General features: G+C 44.3%; 1 long non-coding RNA gene across 1 annotated transcript in view; it reads right to left on the bottom strand.

The window, feature by feature from the left end:
* Nucleotides 1–19,298, bottom strand: part of LOC128323796 (uncharacterized) — an 82,748-nt gene that overhangs the window by 47,539 nt on the left and 15,911 nt on the right. Inside the window, exons 2-3 of the long non-coding RNA XR_008306467.1 lie at nt 12,160–12,283; nt 10,690–10,867 (exon numbers count right to left, since the gene is read on the bottom strand). This is a non-coding gene — a long non-coding RNA (uncharacterized LOC128323796). The remainder of the gene's footprint in view (nt 1–10,689; nt 10,868–12,159; nt 12,284–19,298) is intronic.

Genomic DNA, 19,298 nt, shown 5'->3' on the forward strand with positions numbered 1-19,298 from the left:
CAGATGCTTCCTGGCTTCCACATAATCACTCATGAGAGCATGCAAGTTTCCTGGTTGTATGAAGTGGTGTCTCCACATGGCAAAGAGGCACCTTTTAAGGTGGTGATTTCTTATATTTAGCAGGGGGAGAATAATTGTCCTTATACAATCCCAGCACAACATCCCTCCAGTTGTTGTTGCCGGTTTCTACCTTATATTTCCTTTTAGGACAGGAAACCATCTTATTTATTTTTCTATGTAAACCACTTTGAGCACTTCTCCTGAAAAGTGGTATATACTTATCCATAGTAGTAGTGGTGGTGTGATTATGATTTTAGTGATTTTGGCAGCTCAAAAAACTGCAACTGCAACCACACAAACTGTAGCAGCCATTGGTTTACCCCATTGTGGAGACACCCATTCATACAATGTGCACCTTCACACAATAGAAGTTGGCTTGCAAGCCTTCCCAGACAGCCCAAAGATATGGATTAAATCAGTTAAAAATTCGAATTTGGTTTAGGGATGTGCAAAGCAACGTTCAAGGTTCAACGTTGAACATGGTTGGTTTGGTTCGAAACCAGTTCAGTTCAACAGTTCGGGGGCGAACCAAACCATCCCCATGTTCTGTCCGACCCCAGACCAAACACACACCCCTGGCCATTCAGTGGGTTAGCAAGTCAATTTTTAAAAAACAAAATACATTTTTTCCATACTTATCCCCTCCAGGGAGCTTCTCTGAGGCCATGGGAGGGGGGGAGGTCCACAGAGGTTCCCCCTCCCTCTACCAGTCTTCCTTGTGGTAAAAATCACCCGGTTTGGGCATTCTTCAGCCCTTTCCTGGCCTTTTCTCCATTGTTGTGGCCATTTTGGAGGCCACTGCGCATATCGTGATGGGCCCCTTTGTGGCTAAGTCATGACCCAGGCCATGCAGAGGCCCACTGTGCATGCATAACAGACTCCAAAATGGCCACCACAAGGGGGGGAAGTCCCAGAAAAGGCAGAAGAACACCCGAGCTAGGTGATTTTTGCCATGAGGAAGGCTGGGGGGTGGGTGAACCTCCATGGACACACATACCCCCACAGCCTTGGAGAAGCCCCCTGGAGGGGGTAAACACTAAAAACAATATGTTTTTTTTAAAAGATTGACTCGTGAACCCTCCAAACTGAACCAAACTCAGGGCAGTTGATGAGAAGGGGACCAAACTGGCTCGGTCTGGTTTGGACTCAAACCGAACCAGGGCAGCTGGTTTTGTGAACATCCCTAGTAGTGGTGTGAGAACTGGTTCAAGGTCAAATCAGGTTGAACTTGTACCAGCCTGGTTCGACCAGTTTGAGCTCGAACCAGATCAGCCCTCCAAAGAGCGGGGCCAGTCTGAGTTCGAGCTGAACCTGGTATGGACTGAACTTGTCTGGCCAGTTCTAGTGCTGGCAAAGGGAAATCTGGTAAGGATTCTCTTCGTAAGCATCGGGAAAACCCTATGGGGTTGAAAAAGGGCAGGTGGGTGGGTGTGCAGGAGGCTCCTTGGCAGCATGGCTACTTGGCAGCAGCCCCTCTATGTCCTGCTGGTGCTCCCCCCATCAGCATGGTGATGCTTGTTGAGGCAAACGGCCTCTGCGTATGTGTAGAGGGCACAAAAAATCCCAGCCTGGGCTGCTCTTCAGGAGGCTAGGTGGGGTGATTGGAGGAGCCACTGATATCTCCGCCACTGCTGCCTCCACCATCCCCACCACCACAAAATTAAAGGGGAAAGGTACCCTTTCTCTCACCTCGCCTACCTCCCTGTACTGCTATAGGGAATGCCCTTTACTTGTAAAGGGGAATCCTTGCCAGATCCCCCTTTACAAGTATCCCCCCCCCGCCGGAACTGAACCACAAACTGGTTCAGCCAGGTTCAGCTGAACCCGAGACCTCAGAAGCAAGATGCTTCTAAATTCCAGTGGCAGGGGAACAACAAACAGAAAGAGGGCATGCCTGTGGAGAGGGTGAAAGCTTGTGGACTTCTCAGAGGCATCTGGTGGGCCACTGTGTGAAACAGGATGCTGAACTAGATAGGCATTTGACCTGATCCAGCAGGGCTGTTCTTATTGCAGAGCAAATGCCCAGGAAGTAGAGAGGAAACTTCAGCGATATGTACTAATATGTGAGAAACTTGGACAGTGATCCTTGGTGTGAGAAGAGGGCTGTTACAAGTACCCAGAGTGTACTGTACTTGTTTTCCTCTGTGAAACCTTGGAGGGTGAGCATGAAGCTTGTTGAAAAGCAATAGGTTCTTACACTAAATATTTAACCAGGTTCTTAAGAACTTTGCTAACATATGGCAGTAGCAGCACTTTATTTTTTTTGGTACAATCCACTTAGTGCTATTTCCATTCTAGTGCCATTGAAGTGAACGGAAGTTTGCCAGGAGTAGTATTTGTTAGAGTGATCCTTTTATTTGTCCTTGTGTGGGGAAGAACAATCATTGGCTATAAGAAGATTCTCTTCTATATTATTTTAAGTCTGAAACCTATTTAGTTTTTGAATCTGAACATATAACAAGACTATCCTCCTCTTTCATTACAAAATTTTACCAAGGGTATAATATGCTTTTGAAAAACTAGAAATATGCCAAAGGATAAGGTCGCCAGGCAAGATTAGGACTCTATTGTATGATGAATAAGAAACAGTCCCTCCCTTCCCACGAAGTCATAATCTCCTTTCCTTAATAACGAGATAAATTGTTTTCCTGTCTGGGTCTGAAAGTGTAGGTAGAGAGGAAAAGAATGGTGTTATAATTTGTTTGTGTATTTTTGTACTTTGTATGCCATTTTAAATCTGACACTTATCTGAATGGTCAGAGTAGGATAGAAGTCTCAGTCAGCTCTTCTGGTGCCCATTTTTCTTGTCTTAAAAATATTTTCTAAAAAAATTGAATCACACTACTGTATCTTCTCCCATTCACCACCAACTGCATCATGACAGATCTGTTATCATATAGAGTGCCTTCCAGGAGGTAAGGTTGTTACTCTAATAGGCATGCTCTTCTTAGCTCATGCATATCGGCAAACACACTTCTTGACATGTGTAGGATTCCCCATTCACATTATGTTTTTCCTCACAGAGAGCAAGAGAGATGGTGGGGGGAAGTATCTGACCTGGAAAACTACTTTTCAAAAGTTTTAAATATTAACCTAAAGGGCTCATATGAAATATATCACTGAAAAATATAAATGTTGACTTTTTTCTTGTGCAGTATTTACCATTTTAATAGCAACAAAACTCCCTCTTTACTGTTATGGACTCAAAGCAGTTTCATGGCGCACGTAAGTATAGAATCTATGAAAAAAAATGCCATTTATTCTGACAGGAACTATTTGCAAAAGGAGAAACACAATAATGGCGCAGCTGTTAAAAGAAAATCTTTGAGGGGGGGTTGTTATTAAGCTCAGCATGACAGAGATTAAACTGATTATCTCCCATCCTAACTGGGTCTATCTGTTTACCAGTGGATTTGGAAACTGATTCTGTGTGCTAGTTCACTCATGTATTGTTCACTGCAGTAGCAAGAGATGATCTGTATGTATGAATGAGTTATAACTGCAGAATCAAATATTTCTATCACTTCATATCATCACTCACACAATCAGTAGCACCCAGACTAGTCTTGCATTAGCATAAATGCTGTTGCATTAACTTAAGGATGTACTAGCACACAGTCGTTGTGCGAAGAAATTCATCTCTCTTCCAGACTAGTTTTTGCACTAGCACGACCTCTTGCAAAAGCCTGTATATGTGCAAATGTTCAACCATCATTTGGGTAGTTCTCCATCCATTAATGGTAGCACAGGGCTGTCTACCTATGAATTTGCCTGGGGGGAATCAGGCAGTGTGGGGACCCCTTCAAGTGAATTTTAATAGGGGTTAAAAGAGTGGGATCCAGGGCAGTTACCCTGTTTCCCCTTTCCTAATGACAGCCCGGCAGTAGCATGATTTTGCAGAGCATTGGTGCCACAAAAGGTCTTTTCACATGTGCCACAGTGGATGCTACTAATGCTTTTCAATTGAGTGAGTTCACATATTTCTCAGTTCACCTACCAGGTCTAATCAAGTTGTGAGAAATCAATGGGTACATAAACCAGGATTTGGAGTTAGTCTGTCAAAATTCTTTTGGCCTATAGCAGGGATGTCAAACTGTGCCCCTCCAGCTGTTTTTGGACTAGAACTCCCATAATCCCCAGCCACAGTGGCCAATAGCCAGGGATGATGGGAGTTGTAGGCCAACATCTGCAGAAGGGCCATAGTTTGACATCCCTGGCCTATAGGCTCACTTCTGTAATTGACTTCATTCCACATGCAACACCACAACACAAAAAGGACTGTGAGCCTTCTCCTGAAGGTGGTCAGGGGGCCCACCTAGCAAGCAAAGTTGCTGAGGGAGACCGTGCTGAGACAGCAGTTAAAAAGCACAATTTTAGCATCTAACAAATGGGAAGCCTGGGAGGGAAGTGAAACTTGTTGAAACACGTATCTCCACACCTGGTCAGTGGGAAAAGTCTGATCCAATCCCCTCCCCTTTCAAGCCTTAAGAGGATGTTAGATTGACTGGGGAGGGCAAAGAAGGGGGATCCAGGCTCCAGCAAGACCCCAACAAGCAATTGCCAGTGCTGACACAGAAGAAAGGCCAGCAAGCTTCCTGTAGCTAGCCAATGACAAGGGTGCCAGAGAAGACTGTGAAGAACACCTGGGCATCAGAAGGGGTGAGGCTGAACCACTGCCTATACCTTGCACTGGTTATATTGGTTCTTGCTTCATAGATACACACCCCTCTCTTAGAGCACTGGATATGGAATTACCCCCATCAGAGGAAGACTGGCTGAAAATAGAAAATGTGATTTTGTGATTGTATCATAAAATGCAACCAATAAGTCCAGCAATTCCTCTTGTATGATTAGGTTGGATCAGTTCCAGTTTGTGACTCCTGAGGATGTGGACAAGCCAATCGGAATGGTGCGGCCTAACACCTGTTCTCTTGACCCTTGCCCAACATGGCTTATACTATCTGGTGGGGGAGGGGGTGTTGTAGAAGGCCTGGTAGAGATTATAAATGCATCGCTGAGGGAAGGTAGGATGCCTCCTTGTCTTCAGGAGGCGATTATTAGACCGCTTCTGAAGAAGCCTACATTGGATCCCTCAGAGTTGAGCAACTACAGGCCTGTCTCCAAACTTCTGTGGCTGGGCAAGGTAATTGAGAGGGTGGTGGCCTCCCAGCTCCAGACAGTCTTGGAGGAAACAGATTATCTTGACCCATTTCAAACTGGCTTTCGAGTGGGCTATGGAGTGGAAACTGCCTTGGTCGGCCTGATGGATGATCTCCAATTGGAAATGGACAGAGGAAGTGTGATTCCGTTGGTCCTTTTGGACTTCTCAGCGGCTTTCGATACTATCAACCATAGTATCCTTCTGGAGCGTCTGAGAGGGTTGGGGGTGGGAGGCTCTGCTTTGCTGTGGTTCCGCTCCTACTTCTCGGGCAGGTTCCAGATGGTGCCCCTTGGAGACTGTTCTTCTTCAAAATCTGAACTTTTGTATGGTGTCTCTCAGGGCTCCATATTGTCTCCAATGTTGTTTAACATCTACATGAAACCGCTGGGAGAGATCATCAGGAGATTTGGTGTAGAGTGCTATCAGTATGCTGATGACACCCAAATCTATTTCTCTATGTCAGCATCATTGGGAGAGGGCATAACCTCCCAAAATGCCTGCCTGGAGTCGGTGATGGGCTGGATGAGGTGATGGGCTTATCTGAGACTGAATCCAGATAAGACGGAGGTAGCAATAGCAATAGCAATAGCACTTACATTTATATACCGCTCTATAGCTGGAAGCTCTCTAAGCGGTTTACAATGATTTAGCATATTGCCCCCCAACATTCTGGGTACTCATTGTCCAGGGTTGGAACTCGAGAGATGGTTTTGATCTGCCTGTTCTGGATGGGGTCACACTTCCCTAGAAGTAACAGGTACGCAGTCTTGGGGTGCTTCTGGATCCAAGCCTCTCCCTGGTCTCCCAGGTTGAGGTGCCTTCTATCAGAAGTGCCTTCTATCAGCTTTTGCTTTGGTCCATTTCTTGAGGTGAACGACTTAAAAACAGTGGTACATCTACTGGTAACCTCCAGACTGGATTACTGCAATGTACTCTATGTGGGACTGCCCTTGTATGTGGTCCAGAAACTACAGTTGGTCCAGAACGTGGCAGCCAGGTTGGTCTCTGGCTTATCCTGGAGAGACCATATAACTCCTGTATTGAAGGAACTACACTGGCTGCCAATATGTTTCTGGGCAAAATAAAAGGTGTTGGTTATAACCTATAAAGCCCTAAACAGCATGGGCCCTGAGTATTTAAGAGAACATCTTCTTTGTCATGAACCCCACTGCTCACTGAGATCATCTGGAGAGATCCATCTGCATTTGCCACCGGCTCGTCTGGTGGCCACTCAGGGACGGGCCTTCTCCGTTGCTGCCCCGAGGCCTTGGAATGCGCTCTCTAGTGAAATAAGAGCCTCCCCATCTCTGACAGCTTTTAAAAAGTCTTTAAAGATGCATCTGTTCACCCAGGCTTTTAATTAATATTGTTTTAATGGTTTTAATGCTATTTTAAAATATTGTTTTAAAAATTTTAAATTGTTGTAATGTTTTAAACTTTTTGTTTTTGTTTTAACTAATGTTTTATTTTCTGTTTTTATTTTGTTGCAAACTGCCCAGAGATGTAAGTTTTGGGCAGCATAAAAATATGTTAATAATAAATAATTATTATTATTCTCTCTAGATACCAATCACAAACACTGTAGAATTGTGGTTTTTAATCTGACAACTTTTTTTGTTTGTTTAATTTAGTTAATTTTATTACTTTTATTGTATCTTGTGCCTATGTTATTGTTGTGAGCCCCCACAAGCAGTAGTGCACTGGAGGGGTGTGGTATAAATATTTAAAACAAACAAACAAACAAATACATACATAAATAGAATACAAGCTCCTCAACTAATCTCTTAGTTACTTGTCTTTTCTTTCACCTGAGGGATGACATTCACAATTTCTCTCCACAATGCCATGAACCCACTCCACTTGACCAAGATTTCCACAAGCCTTTCATATCTAGTCATTTATTTATTGTTAGATTTTTATATTGCCTTCCATTAAAACAATCTCAAGGTGGTTTACAAAAACGTTTAAAACAATATAAAACTATGGCTGCATTCACACGTAACATGAAACCTGAGGTTGACGAACCGCAGTTTTAATTTGAAACCGTTAATCACGTCACAGACGTTCGTCCAACTGCAGTATGGCAATCGCTGGTTACAGGAGAGGGGAGCCCCTCCCTGCTCCTCAAATGACAAGGCCAATCCCAACAAGCTCCATGGCCAGACTGTGGGCAAAGCATCAGCATGTCAGTGGAGCAGCTGCAATTGGCCACAATCTTGAAGGGGGTGCACCGAGTATGATCATGCATTTTCAGAACAGTCTACCCATCCTTGGCATGGAAAGGGCATTTAAATCCCTTTAAATGCCATGCCATGCCAGTGATTCTTCTGAAAGCGATGACACTGCTGTGCCATGAAAATAGTCCAAAATAGTCCAGCACACGAACAATATCAGGGGTGGGGGTGATCTTGGGGTGGGGGAAGCTATTTCCCTGCTACTATGTAAAGGGACTAATCACCTAATGGTGCAGCAGGGAAGTAACTTGCCTAAGGAGCAAGAGATTCCTGGTTTGAATCCCTGCTGGCATGTTTCCCAGACTATGGGAAACACCTATATCAGGCAGCAGTGATATAGGAAGATGCTGAAAGGCATCATCTCATACTGCGCAGGAGATGGCAATGGTAAACTTTTCCTGTATTATTTAAAAGAAAACCACATGGTTCTGTGGTCACCAGGAGTCAACACTGACTTGCTGGCACAACTTTATGGAACAGGAAGGGAAGGCAAAGGATCCTGCGGGGTCAGTCCCACTATGACCTAGGATATTCTTGTGAGAGCTCACCTTGGCAAAGCAATCCATACAGACCAAAGCACACCCCTGCTCTGCTGGCAGCTTGTTGCTGGTGGGCTTGCACTCTCATGTGAGGAACAGTCAGAGAGGAACAGTCAGAGAGGAACACTCAGCTTGCTGGTGGGCTTGCACTCTCATGAGAGGAACAGTCTACTAGGGAGGGCCATAATGGTAAATGGTCTTCCATCAGACTGCACAGTCATGTGTTGAGCTAACTCAACAAAGGGGACCCTGCTTGCGTGGGGGCCTCACTTTCCATGGTAAAGATAGAACTTTTGCACTCCAACCACCTCTTCCCCTGGGAAGACTTGCACACACCCAAAGGAGATTTTGTTGTTCCATGTGTCAGAGCCTGGCCGCATGTGTGGCTGGGGTGTGGGGACAGATCTTTACTCCCATCCAAAATTCCCAGGTTTGGGCCAGCATTGCACTGTATGCAGATCTCCCACCATGGGGAATCGTGGGAGAGAGGAGATCTGATTTCCAGAGACCCCAGGAGAACGGGGTCGCCATTTGGGGGCACAAGCAAGAGAGCACATGTCCACATTGGCAGACGGGCTGGCAGGGGGCATGCTTTGACAGCTATTTGGTGGCAGTCACCAGGGTAAACATCCCCGCAGTTTTCCTACATAGAGCAACCTGGCTTGATATAGAGCCCCAATGGCCTGACTCTCATGATAGAATGGTCGGAGGGAGAAGTGGTTGTTTTATCATTGCATATTATTAGTGATTTTGCCTGGCAACCATGTCTCTACAACATTTCTTTGCATGAGTTGTGAGGGGGTGTCCCCATGGCCTTGTGGGAGAGCTGTCCATGGGAGAAGGGGTTATTTTGTAATCACACATGATTTCAGATTGTGGCCAACATCCCTGCCCTGTCCCTGCAAATGGTTCTTCTCATGAATTATGAGGGGGTGTCCCATGGCCTTTACACTCTCATGAGTTAGTGGTCCATTCGAGGTCACCCTAGGGACCACACAGATACCGCCAAAGGGAAGGAGCTGGGGGCCCCCTTCCCCAACCTTTTTATTGAAAAAAAATAGAAACTGGCTGCTCAGAGATGGTGGGGGCTGCCTTTTAAACCCAACCTCAGGTACACGCCCCCCACTAGCCATATATTCCTGTCCTGGCACTGTGATAGGGTGTCCTGCTTATGTTGCCACCTGCAGAGAGAGAGAGAGAGAGAGAGAGAGAGAGAGAGAGAGAGAGAGTGTGTGTGTGTGAACATTCATCATTATTGCTTTATTCTCTGAGAAGGAAGTACTTTATGTCTGCTCTGTCATCCCCTCCACTTTCACTCCCACATACCAGGAGCAGGCAACAAGGGAAGGAATGGGAAGAGGGAATGCCCCTTTGTGTCTTTGCTGCTTGAAAGGCTGACAAGCTTGGGATGGGATGTGGCAAAATCCCTGTTGCCAGGCAACTACATTGCTGGATCAGTGACAGGAGGGGTGGTGCTGGTGCTTGGAGAAGGTAGCCAATGAGAAGCACCACAGGGAGGGAGCAGGCATGATTCTAGGCGGGGCTGCACCGCAGTTTCATAAACAGCATGAAACCGTGGTTATGGCGGCATCCGGGATCGGACGTAACACTTCAGCTGCCAAACTTCAAGTCTCGGTAGTGAACTTTATTGCAAACTGGAGTTTTGCAAAGCAAGCAGGAGGCCGCTTTTGGCTTGTAACCATGGTTGCATGAATCCAGACATAATGGATTTCCAACCTCTGCCCCCATTTAATTCCGGTTTCATGTTATGTCTGAATTTCCAATTAAAATATTAAATTGGAAAATAAAAATACAAATCTAATTAAAAGTTTTTAAAAATATTTTTTTAAAAACCAACAAGACCATAAATTACAGAGCAGCATCAAGAAAAACTATATATAAAAGCCTGGGTAAAAAGCCAAGATTTCACGTGCTTTCTAAAAACTGTGATCGACAGTAGGTGCCAACTGGGAGAGCATGCCATAGTCTGGGGGCAATAACTGAGGGGGCCCTGTCTTGTCAGCATGTGGAGCAGAGCCCCCTCCAATCACCTTGTCAAGTGGGAAGAAACCCTTGCAAGCAGTGTTCCCTCTAACAGGGATTTCCAGGTGTTCCCTCTTACAGGGGTTCCCAGTACAACTCTCAGCATCCCCAGGTGCAATGGCCTTTGGCTGGGGATTATGGGAGTTGTATTCTACAATGTCTGGGAATTCCTGTTAGAGGGAACACTGCTTGGGAGCAGGCAGTCCCTCAGATATCCAGGACCCAACCCATTAATATGGTGGTGGTACATCCTGTAGTGGAATGGAATGGAATCTACATTTCAGATTACACAAATAGAATACTATGTATGAATTGACACCTGCAGTGAAGTAAGGCAGGAATAAGGTGGAGAGAAGGCATTTAATTATTTTTCCTCACATTATAGTTCTGACAAAAACCACCACCTTGAAGCTGTTGTGTGTGCAATGAGCCACCAATTCCATTGGCACCAATAGCAGGAGGAATCCTAAAGCAAACAGTTCCCTTTGAGGGGAAGGGGATTTTCACTGGGACTGAAACACGAAAGAAAGGTTAGCCTCCCTCTTTCTGCATGCCAGGGTCCCAACCTTGATAAGGCATTCCAGCAGCTCCTTTTTAAAAAGAAAAAAATACACACAAATACACATTTAAAGCGTGATGTACTAAAGCTCACCTGCATATCATGTGGCATGAAGTACCATCCAATAAATCTACGTTTTGTCTTTGCTACAACAAAGTTGGGCACTTTCCTCGGAATAGATTCCTTTGGTTTTCTTCCCTCCCACTTTCAAGAAGCTATTACTGCTTCACATTTGAAACATAAGACCCTCTTGGTAGAAGTATTTTGAAGACTAAAATAAATAAAGGAGAACAGTGGAATGGAGTCAAACAGGCAATTATTTGTAATAGAAAAAACTATTGATTTTTTTTCTTTTGATACATAGTCTAAATTATCCCTCAAGAAAAGTAGTAATGCATCTTTAAGCAGATTTATTGGCACTAGCCATTAAAAAATGTGTTATTTAACTTCAACACTATCACATTTTTCCACTTCCATTTGATATAGAGATGGAATGTTGAGACAGACAGACAGAAGATATGATTCAGTGACCAGAAGTTCTAAGGCTACGATCCTAAGCAGGAAGTAAGTACTATAGAACTCAGAGGCACTTTTATCCCTGGACTTCCGAGCAGAGGTGTAGCTAGGGGAGAAGGGGCCTGTGTTCACCCTTCTCCTTGGTGGCCCCTCAGAGTGAGGGAGATAATGAAGAAAATTTGGAGGGGTAGAGCTGGGGATTCTCAGGAGCTGGGGGGGGGCAGGTTCTTTGAACCCATCCACTCAGTTATAGCTACACTCCTGTTTCTGGGCTGAGGTCTAGGGCCTCCTCAGCCCTGGGGCCCCCCCAAATACTCTTTAGTTTGTCCCTGGTGGTGTGGTCACCTGGCCAAACATGATAAAGCTTAATTTTCAGGGGAGGGGGGCCTACAAAGGCCTTTAGGTCCAGGCTCCAAAATTATCTAGGTGTACCTCTGATTGAACTTAGTGGGGCTATTCTTACGATCAGCAAAAATCGGGCTAGCCTCCACTGGCTAGCCCAGTGGTTCTGGAGCGGCTAACCTGCTCTGGAACCCCTGGTAAAAAGCAGGTTTGTGGAGCGAGCGCTCCGCAAACCTGCTTTTCACAATCGTGAGTAGCCGCAGCGTGTCTTCGTGCCGCACTTACTCATGAGTAGACCCCCAGGCCTGGAGGCAAAAAGCCACCTCCCGGCTCCAGGGGTCTCTCACAGGGCATACTGGGGCTTTCGGGGGCCCCGCGGCCCCCGCTCCCCCACCCCCCTCTGGCTCCGTCACGGAGCCGGCAACCGTGTGGGTGGCCGATCCAGCTGCCCAGCGCTCCCTGCCCGCTTGTCTGCAGGGAGAGTGGGCTTAGCCCGCTCTCCCTGCAGTTTCTAAAAAAGCGGGTCTCACGGACTGTGAGACCCGCCTCAGTGAGGTTCATTTCCAACTAAACATACTTAAAATGATACTGAACTCCCTGCTAGAATCCTCCTCAAGTACCACCTTTTCTGGGAAACTTATGATTGAACCTTGTCCCCAAATGGGCTGGGAGGGGAGCCTAAGTATACATCCACCATCTGCTTACCTAAGTCTGCAGCTGTAACGATGGAGGGATCTCTCAATTTCCATTCCATAACAATTTCTTCCATTTTCCTTTCATTTTTGTTCTACTTGCTTCCACTAAAACTTGCTGGATTTTGTTCCCATCACTTAAAAAATAAATAAATCTACATTTAAGTATATTTTTGAATATATATATTTTCAAGTAGTTTATAACATGTTTCCTATCTAAATAGTTGCCACAATAAGTTGTGAAGAATGTATTTAATACACATTTTAATGCAAATGTACAGAATGTAAAGAATCTGTAGAAATCACTATATTTTATATAACTCAATTCACTGGGGAGTGAGAAGGGCCAAGACTCGTGCATTCTGTCATAAACTTCAGCAAGAAAAGTATTCAGTGGCATCCCTACATGTGAGAAGGGAAGAAGCTGTTGATGGCAGGGAAGAGGCACCAGGGCTACCTTGCAATTGTGAGGTTTTGGCCCCGTAGCAACTCAAGTCTTATAGGACCCTGACCAGTGACTCCTGAGGGTTTGGGTGTAAAACAGCCCATTCCTTCTCAGCCAGTAAGGACATGCAGGTAGCATAATTCACCCACCATTTTGGCAAAGGAGCATGTTGGATACTGATGGATTGTTCTCGGTGGAGGATGCAATTTTTTCATGTTAGTTTTGGTTGGTTGCTGTTGGGCCAGCATGTTTTACATGCTGTTACTTCTGGTAGATCAGATTTTCCCATTAGTTATTATTCAGTTGAATGTGACTAAGGGCTAATTGATTATCTTTTCTCACACTCTCTCAGAAGGAGAAGGACCAGTGTGAGCGTAATCCTGCTGTAGTGTTTTAGTTCATTTTTTAAAATGTTCTTTATTTTTTTCTTATTTCTTGTTGCATTTCTTTTGCTTTAGACATTTTTTTTTCCATTTGGAACAGTAGCATAAAATCTATTTATTTATCATCATCATCATCATTATCATTATTATTATTAACATGAAACAATACTTCCACTAGGGAGAGAATGGGAAGGTGCCTGAGAGGGCATCATAAGCCGAGATGGGGAATAACAAATGTTCCATAGATGCTGTCTGTGGAAGGTAAGGCATTGCACAACCAATGGTGTTGTTTGTTGCCTTCCACACTATAAAAATTCATTGTACACTCCTTGGAGAAAGAACCCATATTTTTGGCTAATATAACTCTGCAAAGCTCTATCCTCTTTGATAATGCGAAATAAATTCATGAATTCTGCAAAAGTAACAGATTGCATGAATTAGAAGGAAAGAAACCCTGGCCCTATTTAAATAAACAAACACACAAACAAAACAGGAGGAATCACTTTGTGCGTGAATTGTACATTCCACCCCCCACAAACACACACACAATTTAAAGAACCTATTTAGGAGCAGACCTAAAGAACACTTAATGTGATATTTTCTCAGGCCAAATTCTACATACATTCACTGCCACATCAAACAAATGTATTAGCCCTGCAGCTCCTATTTAATGTTTTGTGTACACCTGACTCCAGCTAAACTGGAAACCGCTTCAAATCTTGGGAATGGTTAAAACAGGAATTAGCACTTTGATTAGGTTAAGTGAGTTAGTAGGTGTTGCTTTCACACGCAGAAGGTGCCTTTGCCCAGTTTCCAGGGGTTCCCCCATTCCACTGCAGTCACCTATGCCACATCCAATGCTGCCGCAGATGGTCCCTTGACTAGTCCTTGGCTTGCGCTTGCACAACTCTCAAGATGCTATCCAGAGTTCTGTAGCACCATAGCATAACTACCCATAAACAAGGTGTACCAGGATCCGATATTACAATATAGATTGTAAAGCAAACAGGGAGAGGCACTCCCGGCCATGCTGAGAATGCAGCACAGCCCCGTTTGCTAACATGGCCACACCCCAGGTGCATCTGACATGAGATGAAAAGGGTGTGGCTGGGGCACCAGGTATGGCCCCTGAACAAAGCAGTCTGGGTTCTTGAAGGGGGAGAACCCCGTGCAATTGTGGCTCCACCCCTGTTTGCTCTACAGTATAGGTATATTATGTTCAGATATCTTTCTTCCATTCTGCATCTCTATATGTTTTGTAGATGCTGCAGTTTGTTTTCTCCTCATTTCTCTTCTTCCCAAAGGGTTTCTTGTTATCTTATTCAGCCCCTTCTCTTGTTACCATTCGTCCCATTTGTGAGATTTGGGTGTACCTGGTGCAGCCTCAAATGATCTGTTGTTGTCAATATCTCCCCTATTGCTCACTGGTAAACTCTGCATTATACAGGTGGCAGAATGAAGTGTGCCATTTCATAATTAATCCCTCAAGCATTACAGACAAGTTATCATCAAAACAATCAGCCAAGCAACTTCCCCCGCACCATCAAGTATGGATGGAAGATCAGAAAAAGAAAAGAAATGACTGCTGAAAAAATGAAAAAACACTTGATATTATAAAGATTTTTCTTAGTTAAAGTATTCACCTACCATAATTTTAGTAATTCCATTAAAAGCATTTGCTTTTGGTAGGTTAACAGAAACTGGCCTTTGATTTTTTTTTAATTTAATCAGCCATGTGGTGTCAGAAATAAGAAGAAATGTGCTATTTTTACTGGGATTTGTTTACTTAGTATGAACTTGATGTCATAGTGATGGTAAACAACCATCAAGCTGAAAGCATGCTATGTAGTGCTCGGAAATGCCAGATGAACAACCAAAACACCCACCAAAAACTCTGAATATAATGCACACCAGGAGGTGTTGGCAGCCATGTACATTTTCTGCACACTGCAGAAATGGTTAAGGCAGTCGCTGTCTTCTAGAACAGAAAAGGCCCTTTCATATATTCAATTCAGATTACTTATGCATAATAATCTTTAACTTTCCTGATTCTGTGCTTCAGCACACACCCAAAGTGTTGAAACCAATCCTAGTGGAGGGAAAGTACAACTGTGCTCATTTGAACTGTGTTACCATGGATGCATATGCTACCTAAAGGCACAGCGGGGAAATGACTTTATTATCAAACCAGAGGTTGCTGGTTTAAATGCCAGCTGGTATGTTTCCAATACTATGGGAAACACCTATATCAGTCAGCAGCGATATAGGAAGATGCTGAAAGGCATCATCTCATACTGCATGGGAGGAGGCAATGGTAAACCCCTCCTGTATTCTACCAAAGACAACCACAGGGTTCTGTGGTCGCCAGGAGTCAAAACCAACTCAAAGGCACACTTTACCTGTACCTTGGGCACATGGCCAGAATTTCCTCACACCTGTGGCCTAAATAGGCAGACTACAGAGTTGCACTGTGAATGTCCCCACCTGGCAAACAGTTTTCCTGTCCTTGGTACAGCAAAATTTTTGCATTTTTTGCATTTATATACCGCCTTGGGGTTATCTTTTTAACGAAAGGCGGTATATAAATGCAAAAATAAATAAAAAATAAATAAAATAAAAATGCACATGTATATTCCCCAAACCAGGAAAAAAACACACTCAGTTCAGAAACATCCTAGGGGCCAAACTGGGGAACCTACAAATGCATGCTTAGGAAACCTTGACTCTCCAGCTGTTGTGACTGGGGATAATGGAAGTTGTAGTTCAACAAAAGCTGGAGAGCCAAGGTTGCCTACACCTGCTTTAGAAGTATGTTTTCTACTGAAAGTGCCTCTTTTATTGTTTTGGTCAAAAATAGTTGTGCAGGGGAGGGGGGGTAAACCTAATCAAGACTGAGATGAAGAGGGCCATTCTTTTCCTGTGTCCCATTTTCCCACCAAAAACCTTTCCACCTCCGAAATACATTTATGCCGGGGCAATTTTCAAAAGAAAAGTGGTGTGAGTAGCTGGTGAATAGAACCACCCCCGGGTTTGTCCTACCACGCAGCTGTTTTTTATTTTAAAAATAGGCACTTGTGGCTTCTAAGGCATGTGTGTGCATGTTTGTGAAGTTTGGCCCTAAGAAACAGCAGTCTGCCCGAGTTCCAAATGGGCTGGTTTGCCACCTGAGACTCAAGGACACTGGAAGGAACCAGCTGCACAGCTAAAGTCTAGATTAGACACACAAGTCTAACACAAAACAAAAGGTTTCTTTTCTGTTCAACACACAGGCTTTAGGCCTTCCTTTTGCAAAAGTATTGTTTGGTCGTACCAACCAAACTGGGATAAATCTACACAAACAGCCCAGGGAACACTTAGGTGTGTATATGATGCACATCCAACCTTCATTGTCTGTAGTCCAGACATGTTGGTCTTCTACTGCTCTGCACTGCAGTCTCCATGCCAGCAAGAACAATGTCAGCACAGAGATCTCTTTTGCCATGCTTCTTGTGGCAGCATGAGGAGCCAAAAATGTTCCTTAAGACCTGACTAGCCCAAGGACGAAGCTTCCTTTTCTGTCCCTCACAATGGTTGCCTTTGCTCAGGAAAGAGCAAAGGCACTTGTATGTCTCAGCATTGCCCCCTTAAATAAGCACTAGCACTAAACACAGCAACAGATTCCTTAAAAATGTTTTTTCACCCTATATTGCAAAATGATCATTACAGCCTATGTGTCAAACTGAGTTTCCTTCTTAAACAAACAATGTGTCAATGAAAAGAATGGACTAATGCTAACTTCTATTATCATAGACAAGCCTGGAGATGAAGAGCGTTTGATCTATTGCTACTTCTTCAGGGCAACTTTCCTTTCCAAGGAGGTCTTGTATCACTATATCCTCTGCTTCCATTCTGTCAATGTTGCCTTTGTTTTAGAGGCTCTTCAGTTAAATTAATATAGTGATCAAAAGAAGAGAACTGAGTTCAGGCTGGGTTTAGATAATAAATCTACAGTCGCTTTAGATGAGAAATGACCCGGCTAGAATCCAGCCTTAGAGGTAACATTTCCCACTAGGTAGAAAGGTGAAGGTCATGTTATTTAAGGCACTATGTGCTATGAAGCAACTGATAATATTTAAACTAGCAAAATACATATTCAATGAAATATACTTCTATTATCATTGTGTTTAATAGGGCTATGTAGACAATATGGCAACATTCAGTGTCAAAGAAAGTACAAAAATAGAGGAAGAACTAAACATATCAGCAAATTTGTCTGCATTTGTTGCAGACCTTTGTCTGCATTTGCTGAGATAACATGGGGGGGGGGGGAGCATCGAAAGACTGACAAGTGAGAAGTATGGTTGCTTAACCCCCTCCCACACCATCTGATTTTTCCTCAGAAATTGTCCACAAGGCTGTTTTCCTTCTAGTTCCTCCAAAATCTTGGTTTTAGGACATGGCTGGGAAAACAGAAATAGAAGGCATTTAGTTATATGATAATAAATTGTTGGCTGGTTTTGAAGACATGTAAGGCACCTTTAAAGTACAGGAGAAGAAGGGCAGAAGTTAAACAAACAAAACCAACAGATTCAGCACAGTTTAGGAGGTTGTGTAATCTACTCTTGGTTGATTGTCAGAACTAAAGATCAGTGAGAACTGTTCCTTCATACGTAGCCAGAGTTCCTAAACCTATGAAATAGATCTGAAATGCTTCACATTGGTAAAAACCAATGCTGATGGGTTTTCTCCTATTCCTCCACCTTCCTAAAATCCCTTCAACATCAGACTTCAAACAATCTTTTAAGCCACAATTCTTCTTCTCCCAACCAAATTTCTATTTAGCCCACAAATAATTGTCTGTCATTGGCTCTACTAATCACTGCTACCACTGTTGCCTTCTCCTATCTCACAACATCCTTGAGCTAAAGGTCTACTGGGGTCTGCAATAAAGTGTGGCATAGTCAAAGCTTTCACAGAAGTCCCAACCATAATCTTACTCCCCATGCATACACTGCTACAGGCTTTCACGCTACTTCCTAGCACTATCTTACCCTCTGTACAAATGCCAAGCAGGGACCTTGAGCAATTTCCACATTGCCACCTGCTAGCCAGCTTTTACATTCTGAGAAGATTCCACTCCTTTTAAATTACCACTTTTGTGGTGATCAGAATGCAAGAGTTAGTTGTAGGTGGCACTACAAAATCACGCGAGGTCCCTGCTCAGCATGTAAACAGAGGGTAAGAAAAAAATAATAGTGTAGAAGCCTGCAGCGGCATATGTATGGGACTAAGATGTGTTTGGAACCTGAGTAAAAGCATTCAATTTCCTGCACCATATGGAAACAACTCTGCCCAAACCAACATTCCTGTGGCAAGTTCTTCATCTAGCCTCAGTTTAAAACATAGAATGGAGCTCTCACCGCATAGATGGCCATAATCATTCTATGAGTCTTCCTGACTCTGCTCCACATTACTGGAGGTAAATGTGGAAACTGTGCATGTCTGCTTGTCATCTGCTCTCCTCGGATGATGCTCAGCACTGGGAAGACAAATCAGGGAATGAACATCCTCCTCTTTCCATTTCAGGAAAACTAGCCAGGCAGTGGCTGTGCTTCTTCAGCATTGCCACTAGAATGTCAGTGCTGAAGGAGAAGCACATCCATTAGCATTCCCAGGATCAGGCACCAAGAGGAGGAACAGGGAACTAGACACTAGGGGTGTGCACAGAACTGGCTGGTCCAGTTCGGTTCGAGTCCAAACTGGACCTGAACTGGACTGGGCCGGTTCAGTCTGGCACCTCCCCCAACCCCCCAACCCCTGATTCAGTGGTTCGCAAGTTTTTGTACAGGCCATGCAGAGTCCCATTGCACAGGTGCAGCGGCCTCCAAAATGGCTACCACGCCGAAGGGGAAAGGCCAAAGAGTGGCTGATTTCTTAAATAAGGGAGGCTGGAGCCGGGAGGGGAAACCTCCATGGATACACACATACCTGCCACCTCAGACAACTCCTCCAGAGGTGGTAAGTGTAATATATATATATATATTAATTTTAAAAAAACACCAACAACTCATGAACCCTCGGTGGCGTTGGGTCCAGGGTCAGACCGAACAGGGGGTGGTTTGGTTCGACGTCAAACAGTTGAACTGAATCAGTTCAACATCGAACACGTTCAACATCAAATCAGCTTGCACATCCCTACTAGACACACCACCCCCACAATAGTGCTCGGTGTCAGGAAATCTAACCAGACATCATTGGGAAGGAAGTAGAAGGTCCTCCTCCAGTAACTTCTGCCAGACCTAAAGAGGATGGAGAAATTGCCTGAGGGATGCTATTGTTGGCAGC

The sequence above is a fragment of the Hemicordylus capensis genome, chromosome 4 (assembly GCF_027244095.1).
Source record: "Hemicordylus capensis ecotype Gifberg chromosome 4, rHemCap1.1.pri, whole genome shotgun sequence".
Classification (NCBI taxonomy): Eukaryota; Metazoa; Chordata; class Lepidosauria; order Squamata; family Cordylidae; genus Hemicordylus; species Hemicordylus capensis.